Raw genomic sequence first — 27,205 nt, forward strand, 5'->3', positions numbered from 1 at the left:
CTCTTGAGTCATGGAGTGCTCTGGGGTCATGGAGTGCACTGGAGTCATGGAGTGCTCTGGGGTGATGGAGTGCTCTGGGGTCATGGAGTGCTCTGGAGTCATGGAGTGCTCTGGAGTCATGGAGTGCTCTGGAGTCATGGAGTCCTCTGGGCTCATGAAGTGCTCTGGGGTCATGGAGTCCTCTGGGGTCATGGAGTCCTCTGGGCTCATGAAGTGCTCCCTGTGGGGGAGGGAGGATTATGGTGTGGGGGAGGGAGGATTATGGTGTGGGGGAGGGAGGATTATGGTGTGGGGGAGGGGGGATTATGGTGTGGTGGAGGGGGGATTATGGTGTGGGGGAGGGAGGATTATGGTGTGGGGGAGGGGGGATTATGGTGTGGTGGAGGGGGGATTATGGTGTGGGGGAGGGAGGATTATGGTGTGGGGGAGGGGGGATTATGGTGTGGGGGTGTTTTTCAGGGGTTGGGCTTGGCCCCTTAGTTCCAGTGAAGGGAACTCTTAAGGCGTCAGCATACCAAGACATTTTGGACAATTTCACGCTCCCAACTTTGTGGGAGGAGTTTGGGGATGGTCCCTTCCCATGGGCGTCCGCAGAGCTTTTTTTCAGGGGGGGGGGGGGGTGGCATCATTTTAAGGTCACCCATGCAAGGTTTGGGAAATCAGAGGCCCGAATCTTCGGCCCAGCCCGCTGCAGGCAGCTGTCAGATGGGGAGAGGAGAGAGCCGACAGGTCACGTGAGCGGCGCTCTGCGCTCTGAAAACCTATACACAGACACAGGGGAACGGCACACAGGATTATTAAACAGACCAGGCAGGATGGTATAAATGGAAGATATATGATAAATATTAGAACTTGGTAATGATCTGAGAGTATAGAAAGACAACATGGAAAATGAAAATTGATGAGTAGGTTGCTGGGGAAGTGGGTTAGGGTTGGTTAGGGGGGAGCTGGGGGGAGGGTAATTATTTGTGAGATATTTGTTTATGTCTCCTATTTTTATTGTTAACAGTATTATGGAAAACAAATAAAATATTTATTAAAAAAAAAAAAACACTTTAAAGGGGAAGTTGAGATTCCAGGGGGTGGGGGGCACTTGGCCCCTCTTGCCCCCCCCCCCTTGCAGACGCCCATGCCCCTTCCTGTTCAAACATGACTGCACACCAGTGCACAAAGCAAGGTCCATAAAGACATGGATGAGCGAGTTTGGGGTGGAGGAACTTGACTGGCCTGCACAGAGTCCTGACTCTGAGAGAATGCCTTTGGGATGAATTAGTGCAGAGACTGAGAGCCATGCATTTGGTTCCAGCAGCTGAAATCCTCTGTATACAGAACCCTGTGCCCACCGCTGATCCTGAGGAAGACAAGCAAATCCCAATAAATGATCCAATCGGCTCCATCGGCATCGGAGGTCCCAGGAGAAATATCACGCCATCATTCTGATTCTCCTGCATGGAGCGCACTTACCTCCCCTACCGTACTGTGCAGTGATATCACCTCCGGTACGGCACCAGGACATGTGAAAGGGTCTCACTGAGGGACAGTAATATAGGGCCCCGCAATGGGAATAAAGGGCACCAGGCAAAGAGAGAAGGAGGAGGGGCAGAAGGGGCCCTTCATGGTTTCTTGCACCGGGGCTCTGAAGGTTCTATTTACACCTCTGTTGCTATACATTACTGTACTAAGCTATACTGTATTATACTGTTCTTTACAGCACTATACTCTCCTATACAGCACTATACTGTCCCATACTCTCCTATACAGCACTATACTCTCCTATACTCTCCTATACAGCACTATACTCTCCTATACTGTCCTATACAGCACTATACTGTCCCATACTCTCCTATACAGCACTATACTCTCCTATACTGTCCTATACAGCACTATACTGTCCTATACTCTCCTATACATCACTATACTCTCCTATACATCACTATACTGTTCTGTACTCTCCTATACAGCACTATACTGTCCTATACTCTCCTATACAGCACTATACTCTCCTATACATCACTATACTGTTCTGTACTCTCCTATACAGCACTATACTGTCCTATACTCTCCTATACAGCACTATACTGTCCTATACAGCACTATACTCTCCTATACAGCAGTATACTCTCCTATACTCTCCTATACAGCACTATACTCTCCTATACGGCACTATACTCTCCTATACTGTCCTATACAGCACTATACTGTCCTATACTCTCCTATACAGCACTATACTCTCCTATACTGTCATATACAGCACTATACTCTCCTATACAGCACTATACTCTCCTATACTCTCCTATACAGCACTATACTGTTCTATACTCTCCTATACAGCACTATACTGTCCTATACTCTCCTATACAGCACTATACTCTCCTATACAGCACTATACTCCTATACTGTCCTATACTCTCCTACACTCTCCTATACAGCACTATATTGCCCTATACTCTCCTATACAGGACTATACTTTCCTATACTGTACTATACTCTCCTATACAGCACTATACTCTCCTATACTCTCCTATACAGCACTATACTCCTATACTGTCCTATACTCTCCTACACTCTCCTATACAGCACTATATTGCCCTATACTCTCCTATACAGGACTATACTTTCCTATACTGTACTATACTCTCCTATACAGCACTATACTGTCCTACACTCTCCTATACTACACTATACTCTTCTACACTCTCCTTTACAGCACTATATTGCCCTATACTCTCCTATACAGGACTATACTCTCCTATACAGGACTATACTCTCCTATACTGTACTATACTCTCCTATACACCACTATACTCTCCTATACACCACTATACTCTCCTACACTCTCCTATACACCACTATACTCTCCTATACTGTACTATACTCTCCTATACACCACTATACTCTCCTATACACCACTATACTCTCCTACACTCTCCTATACACCACTATACTCTCCTATACTGTACTATACTCTCCTATACTCTCCTATACTGTACTATACTGTACTATACTCTCCTATACACCACTATATTCTCCTATACACCACTATACTCTCCTATACACCACTATACTCTCCTATACTGTACTATACTCTCCCATACTCTCCTACACAGCACTATACTTTCCTATACAGCACTATACTCTCCTATACTGTACTATACTCTCCTATACTCTCCAATACAGCACTATACTCTCCTATACTGTACTATACTCTCCTACACTTTCCTACAAAGCACTATACTTTCCTTTACTGTGCTATACACTCCTATACGCCACTATACTCTCCTACACTCTCCTATACAGCACTATACTCTCCTACACTTTCCTACACAGCACTATACTGTTCTATACTTTCCTATACTGTACTATACTGTTCTATACTCTCCTATACTCTCCTATACGGCTCTATACTCTCCCATACTTTCCTATACAGCACTATACTGTTCTATATTTTCCTATACTGTACTATACTGTTCTATACTCTCCTTTACAACACTATACTCTCCTGCACTTTCCTATACAGCACTATACTGTTCTATACTTCTCTATACTGTACTATACTGTTCTATACTCTCCTATACAGCACTATACTCTCCTACACTTTCCTATACAGCACTATACTGTTCTACACTTTCCTATACTGTACTATACTGTTCTGTACTTTCCTTTACTGTGCTATACACTCCTATACGCCACTATACTCTCCTACACTCACTATACTGTTCTATACTTTCCTATACTGTACTATACTGTTTTATACTCTCCTTTACAACACTATACTCTCCTACACTTTCCTATACAGCACTATACTGTTCTATACTTTCCTATACTGTACTATACTGTTCTGTACTCTCCTATACTCTCCTACACTTTCCTACACAGCACTATACTCTCCTATACTTTCCTATACAGCACTATACTCTCCTATACTTTCCTATACAGCATTATACTGTTCTATACTTTCCTATACTCTCCTACACTTTCCTATACAGCACTATACTGTTCTACACTTTCCTATACAGAACCATACTGTTCTATACTCTCCTATACAGAACTATACTGTTCTACATTTTTCTATACTGTTCTACACTTTCCTATACAGCACTCTACTGTTCTATACTCTCCTATACAGCACTATACTCTGCTACACTCTCCTATACAGCACTATACTCTCCTATACTTTCCTATACAGAACTATACTGTTCTACATTTTTCTATACTCTCCTATACAGCACTATACTCTCCTACACCCTCCTATACAGAACTATACTGTTCTACACTTTTCTATACTGTTCTACACTTTGCTACATTGCATAGAGTCACCCTAAAGCCCTCCTTCCCCCCTTGCGTCCAATTTATTTCCCCAGAACTCAGTTCTGCTCATCCCCACTCAGCAGTAATCCCTTATAGTGTGAACGCATTAATATTATCTGCCACTAGATGGCAGACTGTGCTCATGTCTTCTCCTCTGCAGCATCTGTGTGAAGACAATGGGGAGATTTGTTAACATTGGCGCTCATTTCCCAACTTTTTGTGACAACAGACACCTGTTAGCAAAGGTATGTACGTATGGGACACACCCACTGCCACGCCCCCTTAAAGGTGAATTATACAAAAATGTTTAATAGTTACACCCACAAGTGCTTTCTTTACCATTACTATTTCTTTATATTGGCTTTTGAAATATACAAATGCAGCAATTTAGAGATTGGATGAAAGGTTTAGCACTGGGAAACGCTTTTTGAAAGATAAAAAGTGCATTTTATATAAAACTCTATAGATCAGACCAACTTGAGGGACAAATGAGGAGGAAAGAGGGACAGAGGGACTTTGTTCCAAATCCGGGACAGTCCCGCAAAAACCGGGACAGTCCCTCCAAATCCGGGACAGTCCCTCCAATTCCTGTACAGTCCCCCCAATTCCGGGACAGTCGGGAGCTATTTTGGAGAGTGCAAAATCTGATGCAGCTCTGCAGAGAAATCAACCAGCTTCCATGTTTTATTGTCAAAGCTTCATTGAAGAAGCTGATTGGCTCCCATGCACAGCTGCACCAGATTTTAGTTTTAGTAAATCCCTCCAATGGTTTCTTAGTAAATAGGGAGAGTCTGGTCCTTCCAGCACAATTGCTTTTCTCTCCATGAACTTCATCTGTTGGATCTGAAACCTGGAGGATACAATCTACAGGATTACAGATACAGATGGAATCCAAATTATAGCAAAAGCCACAAAGAACCACAAGGTTCCCAATTCAAAGGTCCCCAGCATGGGGCGCAACTATGGATCATGGGTCCCCAGCATAGGGGGTAACTATGGACCATGGGTCCCCAGCATGGGGCGTAACTATGGATCATGGGTCCCCAGCATGGGGCTTAACTATGGATCATGGGTCCCCAGCATGGGGCGTAACTATGGATCATAGGTCCCCAGCATGGGGCGTAACTATGGATCATGGGTCCCCAGCATGGGGCGTAACTATGGATCATGGGGCCCCAGCATGGGGCGTAACTATGGATCATCATGGGTCCCTAGCATGGAGCGTAACTACAGATCATGGGGCCCCATCTGGGGCGTAACTATGGATCAGGGGTCCCCAGCTCGGGCATAACTACGGACCATGGGTCCCCAGCATGGGGTGTAACTACAGATTATGGGGCCCCAGCAGGGGTGTAACTACTGATCATGGGTCCCCAGCTGGGGCGTAACTACAGATCCTGGGTCCCCAGCAGGGGAATAACTACAGATCATGAGTCCCCAGCTGGGGCGTAACTATTGATCATGGGTCCCAGCAGGGGCGTACCTATGGATCATGGGTCCCCAGCATGGGGCGTAACTATGGATCATGGGGCCCCAGCATGGGGCGTAACTATGGATCATGGGTCCCCAGCATGGGGCGTAACTATGGATCATGGGGCCCCAGCAGGGGTGTAACTACGGATCACGGGGCCCCACCACAGTGAATCATACCCCACCCCCATGGTACTCTTTTCTTCAGTAAATTTATAGGGGTTCAGCTCTGGGACAGTCGGGGTCCGGGACATGTGTCTGCATTGGGCCTTCCAGGTTCATTTCTGTCTGCAGAAGTTCAGACAAATTCAGACTAAGACAGAAATTTGCTTCTTCCTGAGGTCTGACTTCAACCCTTCCGTACTGGGAACCCTACACCTCAATAATGTGGGCCCCCTCCTACCCAGGGCCCCCCTTAAAAGATGTAAGGGCTTCACTGGCATTGTTACATCACTGGACCCCCCACAAGGAATGAGGATCTTAAAGTGTATCTCTGCTTTGCACATACATTGTAAAGGGACGGGATCACTTCGGAGGTTTCCCTCCCCTCTAGTCCCTTGAGTCGCAGTATACAGAGGCCGGTGGGGTCCCTGTATGAGAGCGCTGATTGGCCCTGGGCTGTCACATGGAGAGAGTCACATGTTCCTCCATACCTGGAAGTATCAGCTCTCAGTGCTGACCGGAGACTTGGGGGGGGGGGGGCAGGGCCGGACTGGCCAACCGGGATAGCGGGAATTTCCCCGGTGGGCCGTCGGCCCTGGGGCCGATTTGAGATAGGGACGGACGGCCGCTGCCGGCCCGCTGCCCGGCCGCTGCCGGCCCGCTGCACTCGAGCGCCGCCGCCGGATTCTTTTCAAATTCCTACACCAGCCGCTGTGAGCGGCATGACGTCATATCCGGCGGACAGCTGCGCGGCGGCGGATCTCCTCTCCTGCATGACGGGCCGCGCCATCCATCTCTCCCTTTCCTCCCACACGGACAGCAGCCGGCAGCGGGAGGTCGTCTGAGACACACAAGTGAGCGAAGCAGAGCCTGCCCTATGTTGCCGTGTTCAGCCAGGTAAGAGTAAACTGGCTGGGGGGGGGGGGGGGAGTCAGCATTGTATTAGGGCCCCTAATACAATGAGATGAACAAAATGGTGGCCAAAGGTCTCCCACCACTGGTGTCCACTGATCCATGTCTCAAGAGGTCCCCCAGTGGCCAGCAAAATGGTCCCTGTCTCAAGCCAGCTTTCAGCACCTGCAGCAGCTGGTGATGACTGCAATACTAGATCACATTATAGCTGAAACCAGGGAAGACTGGCTAGCCGGGAACACTCTGACTTTTCTCCCACTGTAGCAATAGCACATACGGCATATGGTCTTTCAGAGGCGAATCACACTGAGCCCCGGTTCACACTTATGCGATGCGGGAAGGTTGCGAATTTGCAGCCTGTTCCCGCATTGCAAACGCACCCCCGGCAGTTCACACTGCTATATGCAATACGCTGGGGGTGTCAATGTAATCTTAACGGCACCCCCAGTTTAATCGCATATTGCAGTGCGATCTTGCAGTTTGCACAGGATCGGATCGCACAAGTGTGAACCGCTGTGCGATCCGATCCTGATGCGGCTGCAAAAAAGGGTCCTGTGCGTGTTTGCTGCGGGTGCGGTGCGAATTTAGCCATACTAAGTGTATGGCTAAACTCGCACCACACAGCCGATCGCATGTAATGAAGGAGCAGTGCGCTCCGATATTACATGCGAACGCCGCAGCCGCATCAGTGTGAACCGGCTCTCGTGGCTGCGGCGTTCGCATTTAATGTCGGAGCGCACTGCTCCTAAATTACATGCGATCGGCTGTGTGGTGCGAGTTTAGCCATACACTTTGTATGGCTAAATTCGCACCGCACCCGCAGCAAACACGCACAGGACCCTTTTTTCCAGCCGCATCAGGATCGGATCGCACAGCGGTTCACACTTGTGCGATCCGATCCTATGCGAACTGCAAGATCGCACTGCAATATGCGATCAAACTGGGGGTGCCGTTAAGATTACATTGACACCCCCAGCGTATTGCATATGGCAGTGTGAACTGCCGGGGGTGCGTTTGCAATGCGGGAACAGGCTGCGAATTTGCAGCCTTCCCTCATCGCATAAATGTGAACCGGGGCTCAAAGAAGACATTGCCTTGGGGCTTCCAATGCAACAGAAATTTGTAAAATACTTTGTAGCAAGTGTGCCCTGGGTTTACCAGCATGTATCCCAGGCCACAGCAAAGTCCCGGGATCAGCAGCAACTTTTTGTCTCTCCCCTAGGTGCCACATTCCTAAATCAACTCCAATGGCAGACCTGGGCCCTATACACAGGCTGCTGGCTGTCAGTCCTGTATTAGGGCCCCTTATACAATGCTTATCCACCCCCCTCCCCCTTAATACAATGCTGTTCCCCCTGGCCCCCTCCCCCTAATACAATGCTGACCCCCCCTAAATTTAGGGGGAGGGGGATCAGCATTGTATTAGGGGGAGGGGTGGGGGTTCAGCATTTTATTAGGGGGGGGCAGCATTGTATTAGGGGGATGGGGGGGATTAGCCTTGCATTAGGGCCCCTAATACAATGCTGATCCACCCCCCTCCCCCTAATACAATGCTGTTTCCCCTGGCCCCCTCCCCCTAATACAATGCTGATCCCCCCCCCCCCCCAAATTTAGGGAAAGGGGGATCAGCATTGTATTAGGGGGAGGGGGCTAGGGGGAACAGCATTGTATTATGGGGAGGGGGGTCAGCATTGTATTAGGAGGAGGGGGCTGGGGGGGAAACAGCATTGTATTAGGGGGATCAGCATTGTATTAGGGGGAGGGGGCTAGGGGGAACAGCATTGTATTATGGGGAGGGGGGTCAGCATTGTATTAGGAGGAGGGGGCTGGGGGGGAAACAGCATTGTATTAGGGGGATCAGCATTGTATTAGGGGGAGGGGGGATCAGCATTGTAGTAGGGGGATGGGGGGATTAGCCTTGTATTAAGGGGAGAGGGCCGGGGGGGGTCAGCATTTTATTAGGGGAGGGGGGTCAGCATTGTATTAGGAGGAGGGGGCTGGGGGGGGAACTGCATTGTATTAGGGGGAGGGGGGATCAGAATTGTATTAGGGCCCCTGATACAATGCCGATCCCCCTCCCCTAATACAATGCTGACCCCCCCTAATACAATGCTGTTCCCCCGACCCCCTCCCCCTAATACAATGCTGACCCCCCCAAACAGCTTTGTATTAGGGAAAGGGGGCCGGGGTGGGGGGGAACAGGCATTGTATTAGGGGCAGGGGGAGTGGGAGTCAACATTGTATTAGGGTGGGGGGAACAGCATTGTATCAGGGGGAACTGTAACTCTAAACTGGTAACCTTTAGAAATTTTTAAAGTGTTGCCGATGGGGATTTTTAGGTACCAATGTTTGTCGCCATTCCACGAGCTTGTACAATTTTGAAGCATGAAATGTTGGGAATCTTTTTACTTGTGGCGTAACATTATCTTTCACATTATGGAAAATAATTAGGCTAACTTTACTGTTTTCTTATTTTTTTAATTTAAAAAAAGTGAATTTTTTCCAAAAAAAATTGCGTTTTTTCCAAAAAAAATTCAGTGTGATAAATATTGCAACAATCGCCATTATATTCTCTAGGGTCTCTGCTAAAAGAAAATCTATAATGTTTGGGGGTTCTAAGTAATTTTGAAGCCAAAAAAAAAAAAAAGATTTGAAATTGTAAACAACGTGTTGGAAAAAGGGCCAGTCCAGAAGTGGTTAAATTATGTTTCATATATGAATACTTGATGACGTTGTGCTGGTATGACGACGCAATGCTACGGGGCTGGTATGTAATTTTTTCCAGGGCTGGTTTTCATACCCAGTCCGGCCCTGGGGGGGGTATATGCTGGAAGTGAGGAAATTAAAGCAAATCTGTTCCTATCACACAAAACACGGTTACTCCCATCGCTCAGAATTCCACCACTGTCAGAAGATGAAGGATGACCAATGAACTCCATCAGAGATGCCTCAGATAGGGGAATCCCATAGCAACTACAAAAGGAACATTTCTCTGAGGAAGGGGGTGCGCCCCCTGAAACACTATTTTATCTTCTACTTTTGTGAGTATCCATTTGGCATTTATTTTATGAACAATAAATCCCAAGTAATGCACTAAGAGATTGTGCCCTCCTGTGTGAGGAGAAGTACAGTGGGGCCAGGGAAGGGGGTGGTAAGTACAGTGGAGTCAGGGAAGGGGGTGGTAAGTACAGTGGAGCCAGGGAAGGGGGTGGTAAGTACAGTGGAGCCAGGGAAGGGGGTGGTAAGTACAGTGGAGCCAGGGAAGGGGGTGGTAAGTACAGTGGAGCCAGGTAAGGGGGTGGTAAGAACAGTGGGGGCCAGGGAAGGGGGTGGTTTCAAAAATGGAGAAATGTGATGTCATGGAAGTTTTATTATTGCAGGGGAACAACAGTCAAAAAACCCAACGTGTTTTGGGCCACCAGGCCTTACTCAAGCCATGATTAAGCTGAAACGCGTCGGATTTTTGACTGTTATTCCCCTGCAAAAATAAAACAATGTTTTAGTCGACTTCCATGGCTGCACATTTCTCCATTTTTTGCACGGATTGCACACGGAGGTTTGCAGACACTTCCCAGGCTGAGCGCCGTGTTCTAGAGGCTCACAAGAAATTACACAGGAGGGAGCGGCTCCACTGCACCCGTTTCTTTTATTATGCTTTGTTATATCTTAGTGTTGATGATCTCCTGCATCCTCTTTGCTGCCACTTCCATTAATGGCTGCTGGTCTCAGAGCGCGTCTCCTGATGGTGACAACATTGAACCGTGTCGGTGTCATGTGTGCTGCAACCGCCTCCTAACCTGTCATAGATAAGCAAACATCACCGAGTCCGATGATTTCACATCGGGGAATGTAGCATTCTGCAGAAACATTCACCGCTCCTGCAGGGTATGGTGTGCAGGGTGCCGGGGGCAGGGTGCTGGGTGTAGTGCGCAGGGTGGGGGAGGGGGGTGGTGCAGGATGTGGCATGCAGTATGCGGTGTGCAGGGTGTGGGGTGCAGGGCGTGCGGTATGGTGTGCAGGGTATGGGATGTGGGGTGTAGGGTGGGGTTTGCAGGGTGTGGGGTGCAGGGTGAGGGGAGCAGAGTGCGGGGTGTAGTGTGCAGGGTGTGGAGTGTAGAGTGCAGGGTGTGGGGTGCAGGGTATGGTGTGCAGGGTGCCGGGGGCAGGGGACAGGGTGCTGGGTGTAGTGCGCAGGGTGGGGTAGGGGGGTGGTGCAGGATGTGGCATGCAGTATGCGGTGTGCAGGGTATGGGGTGCAGGGCGTGCGGTACGGTGTGTAGGGTGCGGGGTGCAGGGTGGGGTTTGCAGGGTGTGGGGTGCGGGGTGTAGTGTGCAGGGTGTGGAGTGCAGGGTGCGGGGTGTAGTGTGCAGGGTGCGGAGTGTAGAGTGCAGGGTGTGGGGTGCAGGGTGCGGGATTTAGTGTGCAGGGTGTGGAGTGTAGAGTGCAGGGTGCGGGGTGTAGTGTGCAGGGTGCGGAGTGTAGAGTGCAGGGTGTGGGGTGCAGGGTGCGGGGTGTAGTGTGCAGGGTGCGGAGTGTAGAGTGCAGGGTGTGGGGTGCAGGGTGCGGGATTTAGTGTGCAGGGTGTGGAGTGTAGAGTGCAGGGTGCGGAGTGTAGAGTGCAGGGTGTGGGGTGCAGGGTGCGGGATGTAGTGTGCAGGGTGTGGAGTGTAGAGTGCAGGGTGTGGAGTGTAGAGTGCAGGGTGTGGGGTGCAGGGTGTAGGATGTAGTGTGCAGGGTGTGGAGTGTAGAGTGCAGGGTGTGGAGTGTAGAGTGCAGGGTGTGGGGTGCAGGGTGCGGGATGTAGTGTGCAGGGTGTGGAGTGTAGAGTGCAGGGTGCGGAGTGTAGAGTGCAGGGTGTGGGGTGCAGGGTGCGGGATTTAGTGTGCAGGGTGCGGAGTGTAGAGTGCAGGGTGTGGGGTGCAGGGTGCGGGATGTAGTGTGCGGGGTGTAGTGTGCAGGGTGCGGGGTGTAGTGTGCGGGTTGTAGGGTGCAGGGTGGTGGTGCAGGATGCGGGGTGCAGGATGCGAGGTGCGGGGTGCAGGGTGCAAGGTGTGGAGTGCAGGGAAGGGAGTGCAGGATGTGGGGTGTGGGGTGTGGAGTGCATGGTGCGGGGTGCAAGTCCGATGATTTCACATCGGGGAATGTAGAATTCTGCAGATCATTCACCGCTCCTCAAGGGAAAATATTCCTCCTCTGAAATATTGAGGTGTCATTCAATGCAACATCCTGTAATATCTCATATGAACAGTAGATGGCAGTGCTGGATTTCCCCAATTGTATCCTCTGTAATATTTCTTCATACATTGTATCCAGTTGGTGTTACAGAGTGAAGAATTTAAAGGGACAGGACATAATTTACAGGCAGTCACTGAGTGTGCGCTGCCATGTATTAATAAAGACATGGATGGGATCTGCAGAAGAGACTTTCATTTTTTGCGCCATTCTGATAAGACACAAAACTGACACAATGCCAATCACATCACACGGCTCAGGATTGTGAGAATTCCTTGTGCGGGCGAACTGCTCCTGTAACTGTGCACCATAGAGATACATCATGGATCCCCCCTGTGCACCCTAGAGATACATGGATCCCCCCTGTGCACCATAGAGATACATGGATCCCCCTTGTGCACCATAGAGATACATGGATCCCCCTTGTGCACCATAGAGATACATGGATCCCCCCTGTGCACCAGATTTACTAAAGAGACTGGGCACATTGCAAAGTGCAGTTGCCCTGGAGCTTAAAAAATGAGGGAGAGGAGCTCTGCTGACTTTCATCATCCAATCATGTGCAAGCAAAAATAAGTGTAGGGTGCAGTGTGCGGGGTGCGGAGTGCGGAGTGCGGTGTGCCGGGTGCAGGTTGCAGGGTGCACAGAGTGCCGGGTGCGGGGTGCAGAGTGCGGGGTGCAGGGTGCGGGGTGCAGGGTGCGGGGTGCAGGGTGCGGGGTGCAGGGTGCGGTGTGCAAAGTGCAGCGTGGAGTACGTGATGCGGAGCACACAGATGACAGATCAGGCTGGTGGTATTTATAATCTGGAATGTGATGAATGGGAGGTGCGGCGGTTGTTGTGTCCTCTGAGATCTGAATGTTTCTTTCTTCATCTCACCGAACATCCCGAGCCAATATAATGCAAACAATGCTCCGGGTGCTGCACAATCCACACAAATATTGTGGAATCACGGTTTAAAGGATATGTTCTTGCCAGTGAAGTTTATAGACAGAAAGAGCCGTCCCCCAGTTCCTCCAATCAAATATGAGAATTCCAAAGTGCAAAGTATTGCTGATGTGGGCCTCCTCCACAGCTGCTAGCCTGTGCAATGGGTCCCATTATATTCCTGCATGTATATAACGGCACCCAATGCACAGGCTAGCAGCAGTGGAGGAGGCCCACATCAGCAATACTCTGCACTTTGGAATTCTCTGTGCGACGTCTGTGTGAACTCTGCTCATTCCGCCCCTCCGTGAAACAATGCAGTTCATCATCAGGGCTGATTTGCCCCGCCCCTTCTCTTCTTTCTATTTTGGTTTTATACATTATTATTATTTATTATACATTATTATTATACATTATATTATTATTATTATATTATTATTATTATTATATATTATTATTATTATACATTATTATTTATACTTCTCTCTACAATAGGGACTTCTAAGTAAGGTGTATAAAATCGCATCCCACATATCTGCACAACAAATACCCCTGATCAAGGGTCAAGTCCTGGGAAAAAGTGTGGGAACTCACCCAAGATTACCACCCCCCCACCTCAAAAATTAAAAAAAGTGTGTGTTCGTGTATATATACCTCTTGAGGAGCAAGGGCCACTTTAGCGACTTGGTAACTGTTCACGGGCCACAATGAGCGGGGCAGGCAGATCAGATGACAGGTCCATGTCAGCATATGAAGAGCAGACACAGACACAGCCCGCTCTACTCTATGGGCCCTCCAATCTGATCTGCCCAGACAGACTGTTTTTTTAAGTGGATTAAATTGGGTTCCTGCAGATATCACTGGCTGCTTCTGTCCTCCAAGCGGGTATGGCTGGAGGCTGATAACTGGCTGTCCTCCAGGGCTGGTACTACTGGTGGGTACTGATGGCGGGAAATGCTGGCGGGTACTGTTGGCTTGTACTGCTGGCTTGTACTGCTGGCTGGTACTGCTGGCTGGTACTGCTGGCTGGTAATGGTGGTGGGTACTGGTGGTGGCTACTGCTGGTGGGTACTGGTGGTGGCTACTGCTGGCTGGAACTGCTGGTGGGTAGTGCTGGCTGATACTGCTGGATGGCACTGCTGGCTGGTACTGCTGGCTGATACTTTTGGGTACTATGGTGGGTAATGCTGGCTGGTACTGCTGGTGGGTACTGCTGACTAGTACTGCTGGTGGGTACTGCTGGCTGGTACTGCTGGTGGGTACTGCTGGCTAGTGCTGTTGGTGGGTACTGCTGGCTGGTACTGCTGGTGGGTACTGCGGGCTAGTGCTGTTGGTGGGTACTGCTAGCTGGTACTGTTGGTGGATACTACTGGTGGGTACTGTTGGTGGGTACTGCTGTCTGGTGCTGTTGGTGGGTACTGCTGGTGGGTACTGTTGGTGGGTACTGCTGGCTGGTACTGTTGGTGGGTACTGTTGGTGGGTACTGCTGGATGGCACTGCTGGTGGGTACTGCTGGCTGATACTGCTGGTGGGTACTGCTGGCTGGTACTGTTGGTGGATACTGCTGGTGGGTACTGTTGGTGGGTACTGCTGGTGGGTACTGTTGATGGGTACTGCTGGCTGGTACTGTTGGTGGGTACTGCTGGTGGGTACTGTTGGTGGGTACTGCTGGTGGGTACTGCTGGTGGGTACTACTGGTGGGTACTGCTGGCTGGTGCTGTTGGTGGGTACTGCTGGTGGGTACTGCTGGCTGGTACTGTTGGTGGGTACTGCTGGTGGGTACTGTTGGTGGGTACTGCTGGTGGGTACTACAGGTGGGTACTGCTGGCTGGTGCTGTTGGTGGGTATTGCTGGTGGGTACTGCTGGCTGGTACTGTTGGTGGGTACTGCTGGTGGGTACTGTTGGTGGGTACTGCTGGCTGGTACTGTTGGTGGGTACTGTTGGTGGGTACTGCTGGATGGCCTTGCTGGTGGCTACTGTTGGCTGGTACTGCTGGCTGGTACTGCTGGTGGGTACTGCTGATGGGTACTGCTGGTGGGTTGCGTATACTTTGAGTTGCAAATTTCGCTCTCTATTTCTCCTCTATCTCTCGCCCCTCTCTATTCTTTCTTTCTTCTCTCTCACTTGTTCTTTTCTCCCCCATCTCTCTCTCTCCATCTGTCTCTTTATAGCGCTCTATTTCCATCTTTATCTCTCTCTCTCTCTCTCTCTCTATATATATATATATATGTATCACTCCGCCTGTGACAGGAACCGGCTCTATACAGGAACCATCGGCTCCGCTTCCTCACACTGTGCTCGGGGGATGGTGGGTCAGGAACCCGCAGTCTGGGCTTACCGACCCATCATCCCAGAGCAGGAGGTGGCACTGGGATCGTGTCGGGGGGGATGCGGCTGCAAACAGGGAGCTTTCCTGCTGTAGAAAAAGTACAGGAACGCCGTTCCCATGCGTTCCCGCAGGACTCTAAGCCCTGCCCCTGATGGGAGGTGCTTTTACACCTGAAACGCGTTGGGCTCTAAGTAGTTCTGTTGCAACAAAGTTCCATCATCTGCAAAGTATTGTAATTCAGCCGCTTCACAATTCTTCCATTTGTGTGGATGTATTTGTTATTAATTCGCTTGTTGCGACAAACATCTCTTTTATAATGATTATGACTATTACTATTAGTGGGTGTGGTCACCCTTATAGTCCCACCCCTTCGGGGGTTCTGTTATTTCTGAGGACAGTAATGGGATGCTGTGAGGGGGGAGATGAAGATGGGTTGCAGGTCAAAGGTTGTGGTCGCAGCTTGCAGGTGACAGGTCACAGGTTGCGGGTCACAGATTGCAGGTGACAGGTTGCAGGTCACAGCTTGCAGGTGACAAGTGACAGGTCGCAGGTTACAGGTGACAGGTTGCAGGTCACAGTTTGCAGGTCACAGGTGACAAGCTGCAGGTGACAGATTGCAGGTGACAGGTTGCAGGTGACAAGTTGCAGGTCACAGCTTGCAGGTGACAGGTGACAAGCTGCAGGTCACAGATTGCAGGTGACAGGTTACAGGTGACAGGTTGCAGGTCACAGTTTGCAGGTCACAGGTGACAAGCTGCAGGTGACAGATTGCAGGTGACAGGTTGCAGGTGACAGGTTGCAGGTCACAGCTTGCAGGTGACAGGTTGCAGGTCACAGCTTGCAGGTGACAGGTTGCAGGTCACAGGAGACAGGTCACGGGTCGCAGGTTACAGGTGACAGGTTGCGGGTCACAGTTTGCAGGTCACAGGTGACAAGCTGCAGGTGACAGGTTGCAAGTTGCAGGTCACAGGTTGTGGTTGACAGGTTGCAGGTTGTGGGTGACAGGTTGCAGGTTGGGGGTGACAGGTCGCAGGTTGCAGGTGACAGGTCGCACGTCACTGGTCAGGGGTCACAGCTTGCAGGTGACAAGTTGCAGGTCACAGGTTGCAGGTGACAAGTTGCAGTTAACAGGTTGCACGTCACGGGTGACAGATCACAGGTGACAGGTTGCAGGTTGCAGGTTTCAGGTGACAGGTGACAGGTCGCAGGTCACAGTTTGCAGGTGACAGGTTGCAGCTCAGGGATTTGGGAGGTGGAAGATTTGTTTTGGGGGCTCAGAGCGAATGTTGAGCGATCGATCTGTAATTGGAATGAGAGAAGAATCCATAGAAGGAAGATTTCCTGTCTGGTGTCAGTGCTTCCTCCGATCCATCGCTCTCCCTCAGATAACGCAATCAGCTCCGTCTCCTCTGTAATCAGCCCGGTGCAGGCTGGGAACTCCCACAAGGCATTGCTCTTGTCTGCACACTGATTGTATATATGAGGAGAGGGAAGCGGCCAATCAGAGAAGAGAAATCAGAGTTTATCTCCCCGGAGTCGATAACGCCGAGAATCTAACAACTGCCGGAAGCAGAGCGCTGGGAGTGTAAAGAGGAGCTGTCATCACATCAATGTGTTCAGGAGAAATCCATGCTTGTTCTGTAATGTGTCACTGTCACCCCTCCGGAGATCCCCCTCACAATGCCTTCATCTGCTTTCTTCTCCAGAAGGACGGCACCATCTTTGTTCAGGCATCATCCAGGGTCACCATCCCCTCCCTGGACTGGGATGTGGACTCATAGATGACAAAATCATATAAATACTGCCGGTGTTCACAAATGTCTGACACAGATCAGCCCCTGCTGCATCCTCTCACCTTTTCACTTGCTGTTCCTGGGCTGTGAGTTTTCACCCCCCCTGATCTCCTCCTTCTCCCGCCCCCAGTGCCTGAAACCTTTTACTGTGACAGTCTGATCACCGTGGGAGGGGAGACTGAGAAAATGTCTCCTCCTCCTTCTACAAAGTTACAATGTACAGTCTGATCACCGGGGGAGGGGACGGGAGACTGAGGAAATACCTCCTCCGCCTTCTACAAAGTTACAATGTACAGTCTGATCACTGGGGGAGGGGAGACTGAGTAAATGACTCCTCCTCCTTCTACAAAGTTACAATGTACAGTCTGATCACCGGGGGAGGGGAGGGGAGACTGAGGAAATACCTCCTCCGCCTTCTACAAAGTTACAATGTACAGTCTGATCACTGGGGGAGGGTAGACTGAGGAAATGCCTCCTCCTTCTACAAAGTTACAATGTACAGTCTGATCACTGGGGGAGGGGAGACTGAGTAAATGTCTCCTCCTCCTTCTACAAAGTTACAATGTACAGTCTGATCACTGGGGGAGGGGAGACTGAGTAAATGACTCCTCCTCCTTCTACAAAGTTACAATGTACAGTCTGATCACTGGGGGAGGGGAGACTGAGGAAATGTCTCCTCCTCCTTCTACAAAGTTACAATGTACAGTCTGATCACTGGGGGAGGGGTTAAACCGCTGTATGGTCTTGGCCACCGTGCTGCAGCTCAGTTTCAGGGTCTTGGCAATCTTCTTATAGCCTAGGCCATCTTTATGTAGAGCAACAATTCTTTTTTTCAGATCCTCAGAGAGTTCTTTGCCATGAGATGCCATGTTGAACTTCCAGTGACCAGTATGAGAGAGTGAGAGCGATAACACCAAATGTAACACACCTCCCCCATTCACACCTGAGACCTTGTAACACTAACGAGTCACATGACACCGGGGAGGGAAAATGGCTAATTGGGCCCAATTTGGACATTGTCACTTAGGGGTGTACTCACTTTTGTTGCCAGTGGTTTAGACATTAATGGCTGTGTGTTGAGTTATTTTGAGGGGACAGTAAATTTACACTGTTATACAAGCTGTACACTCACTACTTTACATTGTAGTCACATGGGAGGGGTGTACTTACTTTTGTCAGATACTGTGTATACAACAAAGCGCTATTCAGCGTGAAACGCGTCGTTGGTTGCTCTTGTCTTTGTAGGGCTGCAATCTTTCTAGATACGGATTGCTACAATCAGGTTTTCGGATCTCCTATACAGCGGAATATGAAGCTCCTCCCCCTTTTTCCTCACCTCTCTATGAATGATTCCTGAATCCATTTGTTTACAAACAAAGAGCGAAATAATAACAATGTATCATAATATGGAGGGAAGAATGAGAAGTGAGACTTCCTGTCTCAGGATATTATTATACCGATCGATCGGGGATCTGATATCATTGATCGATGCCGACGATCAGATCCAGAGATCTCAGACCTCACCGGATTCCTGATTATCCTCCAATGGCAGCTGCCCGTTGTCCGGGGCGGGGGATGGGCTATTTCCAGCAACAAAACATTTGGAAATCCTTTCACATTTCTGACTCGGAATAAATGAATGGAAATGAAGTTACGTTGGACTTTCCAGCTGCTTCATTATTAAATAAAGTCATCTCAGACAGTGTCATGTTTCAGGCTGAGAATTCAGAAGACACAACGTTACATTATAGATACATTGTGTGACAATACGAAGAATCTCCACAATCTGTATACAATCTACACATACACACTACTGTGCAAAAGTCTTAGGCAGGCGTGATGCTGTGATTGAAGAACGCTTTCAGACATCAAAGTGTTAATCAGTAATTTTTATCAATTAACAAAATGAAAAGTAAATGAAGAGAAATTCAATGTCAGTAAATATTTGGGGTCTCGCCCCCCCTCCCCCCCCCCTCACCTTCTTCTATGTAGACTTGTACCCCCCATCCTCTGCCTCTAATCCTTCATTCCAGACAGACTCCATGATGGTGAGATCCGGGCTCTGTGGGGGCCAATCCATCATTTCCAGTACTTCTTCTTCATTACACTGACGATAGTTCTTTATGACATTGTCTGGGTGGTGGGGGGGGGGGGGGTGTCCTGCTGCGTAATAAATTCAGGGCCAATCACACGCCTCCCTGGTGGTATGGCATGATGAAGACGTATCTGCCTGGATATCTCAGCATTGAAGACATCATTGATCCTGGCCAAATCGCCAACTCCAGTTCCAGAAATAAAGCCCCAAATTTGCAGGGAACCTCCTCCATGCTTCACAGTTGGCTGCAGACATTCATTATTGTACCGCGATCCAGCCCTTCCCCCAACAAACTGCCTCCTTCTACAACCAAATATTTCACATTTTATTTATCAGTCCAGAGCCCTTGCCACCATTTTTCTGCCCCCCAATTCCTATGTTTTCCTGCCCCCCAGTTCCTATGTTTTCCTGCCCCCCAGTTCCTATGTTTTCCTGCCCCCCCCCCAGTTCCTATGTTTTCCTGCCCCCCAATTCCTATGTTTTCCTGCCCCCCAGTTCCTATGTTTTCCTGCCCCCCCCCCCAGTTCCTATGTTTTCCTGCCCCCCAATTCCTATGTTTTCTTGCCCCCCAATTCCTATGTTTTCTTGCCCCCCAGTTCCTATATTTTCCTGCCCCCCAGTTCCTATGTTTTCCTGCCCCCCAATTCCTATGTTTTCCTGCCCCCCCCCCCAGTTCCTATGTTTTCCTGCCCCCCAGTTGCTATGTTGTCTTGCCCCCCAGTTCCTATGCCCCCCCCCCGGTTCCTATGTTTTCTTGCCCCCCAGTTCCTATGCCCCCCCCCCGGTTCCTATGTTTTCTTGCCCCCCAGTTCCTATGTCCCCCCCCCCCCCCGGTTCCTATGTTTTCCTGCCCCCAGTTCCTATGTTTTCCTGCCCCCTAATTCTTATATATTCCTGAGTGGTTTATTCTTGTTTCCATTTCCTATGCAGGAAAACATAGGAACTGGGGGGGCAGAAAAACATAGGAACTGGGGGGCAGAAAAACATAGGAACTGGGGGGCAGAAAAATATTGGAACTGGGGGGCAGGAAAACATAGGAACTGGGGGGCAGAAAAATATAGGAACTGGGGGGCAGAAAAATATTGGAACTGGGGGGGCAGGAAAACATAGGAACTGGGGGGCAGGAAAACATAGGAACTGGGGGCAGAAAAATATAGGAACTGGGGGGCAGGAAAACATAGGAACTGGGGGGCAGGGAGATGGCAGCAGGATCTCATTGTCTCTGCTGAGTTTCTATAACTTGTCAGTTAATATTGTTGAAATTTATAGAAAAAGAAGACAGAAATGAGAGATTTTCCCCTCCGGGACTCAGCCGCTGTGTCTCAGCCTCTGCGATCGCGCTGTCGGTTGGCCATAATTTAATCGATGATGACTAAATCATAATGAGAGCTTGTCATCCGTATGACAGATAATGGTGACAGCTCCCTTCCACGCCGCTATCCAATTACACTCCGCCCGCGTCACCTGCAGGGTAAAACCGCGTGATTTTACCTCCTGCGCCAAAATTGCAGCAGAATGGCGAAGGTAAATTACGTTAAATAGGGTTTTATCCAGGTGCAGGAAGATGAAGAACGCTCATCCCCTCCCCCTCATAACTCAGGGGGAGTAAAAGTATCATTTTTAATTCATAATTACCACATGTGTCGGATTTATCATTAACGCCGCAAAGAAAATTTCATCTTTTCGTTTTATTTTTATCATTGGAACCCAGAGAGCAAAATTCATCCTCACTAGAAGGAGATCCCGCGTATCGTGTGTCAATGTCTGCCCCGCCCCCTGGTGATATCAATGTCTGCCCCGCCCCCTGGTGATATCAATGTGTGCTCCGCCCCCTGGTGATATCAATGTCTGCACCGCCCCCTGGTGATATCAATGTGTGCTCCGCCCCCTGGTGATAACAATGTGTGCACCGCCCCCTGGTGATAACAATGTCTGCACCGCCCCCTGGTGATAACAATGTGTGCACCGCCCCCTGGTGATATCAATGTGTGCACCGCCCCCTGGTGATATCAATGTGTGCACCGCCCCCTGGTGATAACAATGTGTGCACCGCCCCCTGGTGATAACAATGTGTGCACCGCCCCCTGGTGATAACAATGTCTGCACCGCCCCCTGGTGATATCAATGTGTGCACCGCCCCCTGGGGATATCAATGTGTGCACCGCCCCCTGGTGATATCAATGTGTGCACCGCCCCCTGGTGATATCAATGTGTGCACCGCCCCCTGGTGATATCAATGTGTGCACCGCCCCCTGGTGATATCAATGTGTGCCCCGCCCCCTGGTGATAACAATGTCTGCACCGCCCCCTGGGGATATCAATGTGTGCACCGCCCCCTGGTGATATCAATGTGTGCACCGCCCCCTGGTGATATCAATGTGTGCACCGCCCCCTGGTGATATCAATGTGTGCACCGCCCCCTGGTGATAACAATGTGTGCAACGCCCCCTGGTGATAACAATGTGTGCACCGCCCCCTGGTGATATCAATGTCTGCACCGCCCCCTGGTGATATCAATGTGTGCACCGCCCCCTGGTGATATGAATGTCTGCACCGCCCCCTGGTGATATGAATGTCTGCACCGCCCCCTGGTGATATCAATGTGTGCACCGCCCCCTGGTGATAACAATGTGTGCACCGCCCCCTGGTGATATCAATGTCTGCACCGCCCCCTGGTGATATCAATGTGTGCACCGCCCCCTGGTGATATGAATGTCTGCACCGCCCCCTGGGGATATCAATGTGTGCACCGCCCCCTGGTGATAACAATGTGTGCACCGCCCCCTGGTGATATCAATGTGTGCACCGCCCCCTGGTGATATCAATGTGTGCACCGCCCCCTGGTGATAACAATGTTCCCATTTTTCTTGCCCCCCAATTCCTATGTTTTCCTGCCCCAGACCCGGGGCTCAGCCTCTGCGATCGCGCTGTCGCTTGGCCATAAATATTTGTGATTTTTACATCAATAGACGAACACTATAGAGTAAGAACGTTCGACCAATGGCGAGCCTAGACTAACTCTATGATTTGGGAGGAGGTCCCGGGACATCGCACACAGATCACATATCTGACCGATAACACAATCAGTCGCTGTGAAAGACGTGCGAACTTCCCGCTGCATCAGCAAAAACCAGACCCACCCCCACCCCCCTGTTTGTATCGATCGTCCTGGAATGGAGATAAGGGAACTCCTCGATGGAGAGGTGAAAGGAGAAACTCTGTACTGAGGAAGGTCACCTCTGATTGGAGGATTAGACCGATCTCACAGCGGAAAACTGCAACAGATCAATACGCCGCCATCAGGTTCAGGAACACCCGCATCGGCTCTGAGATCGAGGATCAGGAACACCCGCATCGGCTCTGAGATCGAGGATCAGGAACACCGTTCTGAAGATTTGTGACCTGAAAGAAGAATTCATATCTAAACACACAATGTACAACTCTGCCCCGAACTCCATCACCGATCTACTCTCCAAATATCACCCAAACCGTCCTCTCCGCTCCTCCCAACACCTCCCGCTCTCTACCCCCTCTCCTCCTCCCATGCTCGTCTCCAGGACTTCTCCAGAGCCTCTCCCATCCTCTAGAACTCCCGAACCGTCCTCTCCGCTCCCCTCAACACCTCCTGCTGTATAGCTTCCTCGTCTCCTCCTGCCATGCTCGTCTCCAGGACTTCTCCAGAGCCTCTCCCATCCTCTGGAACTCCCAAACAGTCCTCTCCCCTCCCCCCCCAACACCTCCTGCTCTCTCAATCTCTTGTCTCCTCCTCCCATGCTCGTCTCCAGGACTTTTCCAGAGCCTTTCCCATCCTCTGGAACTCCTAAACTTTCCTATCGGCTCCTCCCAAGATCTCCTGCTCACTACCCCCTTGTCTCCTCCTCCCATGCTCGTCTCCAGGACTTCTCCAGAGCCTCTTCCATCCTCTGGAACTCCCAAACCGTCCTCTCCGCTCCCCTCAACACCTCCTGCTGTATAGCTCCCTCGTCTCCTCCTCCCATGCTTCTCTCCAGGACTTCTCCAAAGCCTCTCCCATCCTCTGGAACTCCAAAAAATCTCCTCTCCGCTCCTCCCAACACCCCCTGCTCTCTACTCCCTTGTCTCCTCCTCTAATGCTCGTCTCCAGGACTTCACCGGAGTCTCTCCCATCCTTTGGAACTCCCAAACCGTCCTCTCCACTCCCCCCAACACCTCCTGCTCTCTACTCCCTTGTCTCCTCCTCCTATGGTCATCTCCAGAATTTATCCAGAGCCTCCCCTATCCTCTAGAATTTCCAAACTGTCCTCTCCGCTCCTCCCAACACCTCTTTCTCTATAGCTCCCTCGTCTCCTCCTCCCATGCTCGTCTCCAGGACTTCTCCAGAGCCTCTTCCATCCTCTGGAACTCCCAAACCATCCTCTCCGCTCCCCACCAACACCTCCTGTTCTGAAGCTCCGTCGTCTCCTCCTCCCATGCTCGTCTCCAGGACTTCTCCAAAGCCTCTCCCATCCTCTGGAACTCCCAAACCATCCTCTCCGCTCCTCCCAACACCTCCTGCTCTCTCAATCCCTCATCTCCTCCTCCCATGCTCGTCTCCAGGACTTCTCCAAAGCCTCTCCCATCCTCTGGAACTCCCAAACCATCCTCTTCGCTCCTCCCAACATCTCCTGCTCTCTTGCTCCCTAATCTCCTCCTCCAATACTCATCTCCAGGACTTCTCCAGAGTCTCTCCCAACTTCTGTAACTCACTACCCCAATCTGTCCAGCTCTCGCCTACTCTGTCCACTTTTAGGTGATCTCTTCAGGGATGCTTTTCCTGCCTCCAGCCAATAACCAAATCTTCTATTTCTCCCATCAGTTCATCCCTCACAGCTATCACCGTTTGTTCCACCAACCCCTCCCCATTAGATTGTAAGCTTCCAGGGTCAGGGCCCTCCTAACCCTCTTCTATTGAATTGTAATGTAACTGTAAATGTTTTGAATATTACAAATCTTACAAACACCAAATTCTGTCATTAATATTATTATTGCATCACAGCAAAGCCGTAACCTCCACCTAATCACCCCTAACCTCCACCTTAACACCCCCCCAACCTCCACCTTAACACCCCCCCAACCTCCACCTAAACACCCCTAACCTCCACCTAATCACCCCTAACCTCCACCTAAATACCCCTAACCTCCACCTAACCACACCCCCTAACCTCCACCTAAACACCCCCCCAACCTCCACCTAAACACCCCCCCTAACCTCCACCTAAACACCCCTAACCTCCACCTAAACACCCCCCCAACCTCCACCTAAACACCCCCTAACCTCCACCTAAACACCCCTAACCTCCACCTAATCACCCCTAACCTCCACCTAAACACCCCCCTAACCTCCACCTAAACACCCCTAACCTCCACCTAAACACCCCTAACCTCCACCTAAACACCCCCCTAACCTCCACCTAAACACCCCTAACCTCCACCTAAACACCCCTAACCTCCACCTAAACACCCCCCCAACCTCCACCTAAACACCCCCTAACCTCCACCTAAACACCCCTAACCTCCACCTAATCACCCCTAACCTCCACCTAAACACCCCCCTAACCTCCACCTAAACACCCCTAACCTCCACCTAAACACCCCTAACCTCCACCTAAACACCCCCCTAACCTCCACCTAAACACCCCTAACCTCCACCTAAACACCCCCCCAACCTCCACCTAAACACCCCTAACCTCCACCTTAACACCCCCTAACCTCCACCTAAACACCCCTAACCTCCACCTAATCACCCCCCTAACCTCCACCTAATCACCCCCCCTAACCTTCACCTAAACACCCCTAACCTCCACCTTAACACCCCCTAACCTCCACCTAAACACCCCTAACCTCCACCTAATCACCCCCCTAACCTTCACCTAAACACCCCTAACCTCCACCTAAACACCCCTAACCTCCACCTTAACACCCCCTAACCTCCACCTAAACACCCCTAACCTCCACCTAAACACCCCCCTAACCTCCACCTAAACACCCCCCTAATCTCCACCTAAACACCCCTAACCTCCACCTAAACACCCCCCTAACCTCCACCTAAACACCCCTAACCTCCACCTAAACACCCCCCTAACCTCCACCTAACCACCCCTAACCTCCACCTAAATCCCCCTAACCTCCACCTAAACACCTCCCTAACCTCCACCTAAACACCCCTAACCTCCACCTAAACACCCCCCTAACCTCCACCTAAACACCCCCCTAATCTCCACCTAAACACCCCTAACCTCCACCTAAACACCCCCCTAACCTCCACCTAAACACCCCCCCAACCTCCACCTAAACACCCCCCTAACCTCCACCTAAACACCCCCTAACCTCCACCTAAACACCTCCCTAACCTCCACCTAAGCATCTCCCTAACCTCCACCTAAACACCCCTAACCTCCACCTGAACACCCCCCTAACCTCAACCTAAACACCCCCCCTAACCTCCACCTAAACACCTCCCTAACCTCCACCTAAATACCCCTAACGTCCACCTAAACACCCCCCTAACCTCAACCTAAACACCCCCCTAACCTCCACCTAACCACCCCTAACCTCCACCTAAACACCTCCCTAACCTCCACCTAACCACACCCCCCTAACCTCCACCTAAACACCCCTAACCTCCACCTAACCACACCCCCCTAACCTCCACCTAAACACCCCTAACCTCCACCTAAACACCTCTCTAACCTCCACCTAAACACCCCTAACCTCCACCTAAACACCCCCCTAACCTTCACCTAAACACCCCTAACCTCCACCTAAACACCTCTCTAACCTCCACCTAAACACCCCCCTAACCTCCACCTAAACACCCCTAACCTCCACCTAAACACCTCTCTAACCTCCACCTAAACACCCCCCTAACCTCCACCTAAACACCCCTAACCTCCACCTAAACACCTCTCTAACCTCCACCTAAACACCCCCCTAACCTCCACCTAAACACCCCTCTAACCTCCACCTAAACACCCCCCTAACCTCCACCTAAACACCCCCCTAACCTCCACCTAAACACCCCCCTAACCTCCACCTAAACACCCCTCTAACCTCCACCTAAACACCCCCCTAACCTCCACCTAAACACCCCTAACCTCCACCTAAACACCCCTCTAACCTCCACCCAAACACCCCCCTAACCTCCACCTAAACACCCCTCTAACCTCCACCTAAACACCCCCCTAACCTCCACCTAAACACCCCCCTAACCTCCACCTAAACACCCCTCTAACCTCCACCTAAACACCCCTCTAACCTCCACCTAAACACCCCCCTAACCTCCACCTAAACACCCCTCTAACCTCCACCTAAACACCCCCCTAACCTCCACCTAAACACCCCTAACCTCCACCTAAACACCCCTCTAACCTCCACCCAAACACCCCCCTAACCTCCACCCAAACACCCCTCTAACCTCCACCTAAACACCCCCCTAACCTCCACCTAAACACCCCCCTAACCTCCACCTAAACACCCCTCTAACCTCCACCTAAACACCTCCCTAACCTCCACCTAAACACCCCCCTAACCTCCACCTAAACACCCCCCTAACCTCCACCTAAACAACCCCTCAGGTTAAGAAATTATTACACATTGACCCCATGCATGCAGCCTTTTTCCAAAAATCTGATCTTATAAAAAATCTCTGGGATGTGAAAGGACAGAAAGAAAAGCCGCACACCCAAAAAATGACAGACAGCAGCTATGGGGATCCGACATCTATTCCTGGCTAACAGAGGGGGAAATCAGGGAAAGACTGGATAAAATTAACACAAACAAATCACCAGGCCCGGATGGCGTACATCCGAGAGTACTCAAGGAACTTAGTAAGGTTATATCTAGACCACTGTTCCTGATCTTTGCTGACAATATTAGGACAGGAGATGTACCAGGGGATTGGAGAAAGGCTAACGTGATTCCGATATTCAAAAAGGGCCAGAGGCATATCCCGGGAAATTA

Source organism: Pelophylax lessonae (genome assembly GCF_965119305.1).
Source record: "Pelophylax lessonae genome assembly, contig: HAP1_SCAFFOLD_343, whole genome shotgun sequence".
NCBI lineage: Eukaryota > Metazoa > Chordata > Amphibia > Anura > Ranidae > Pelophylax > Pelophylax lessonae.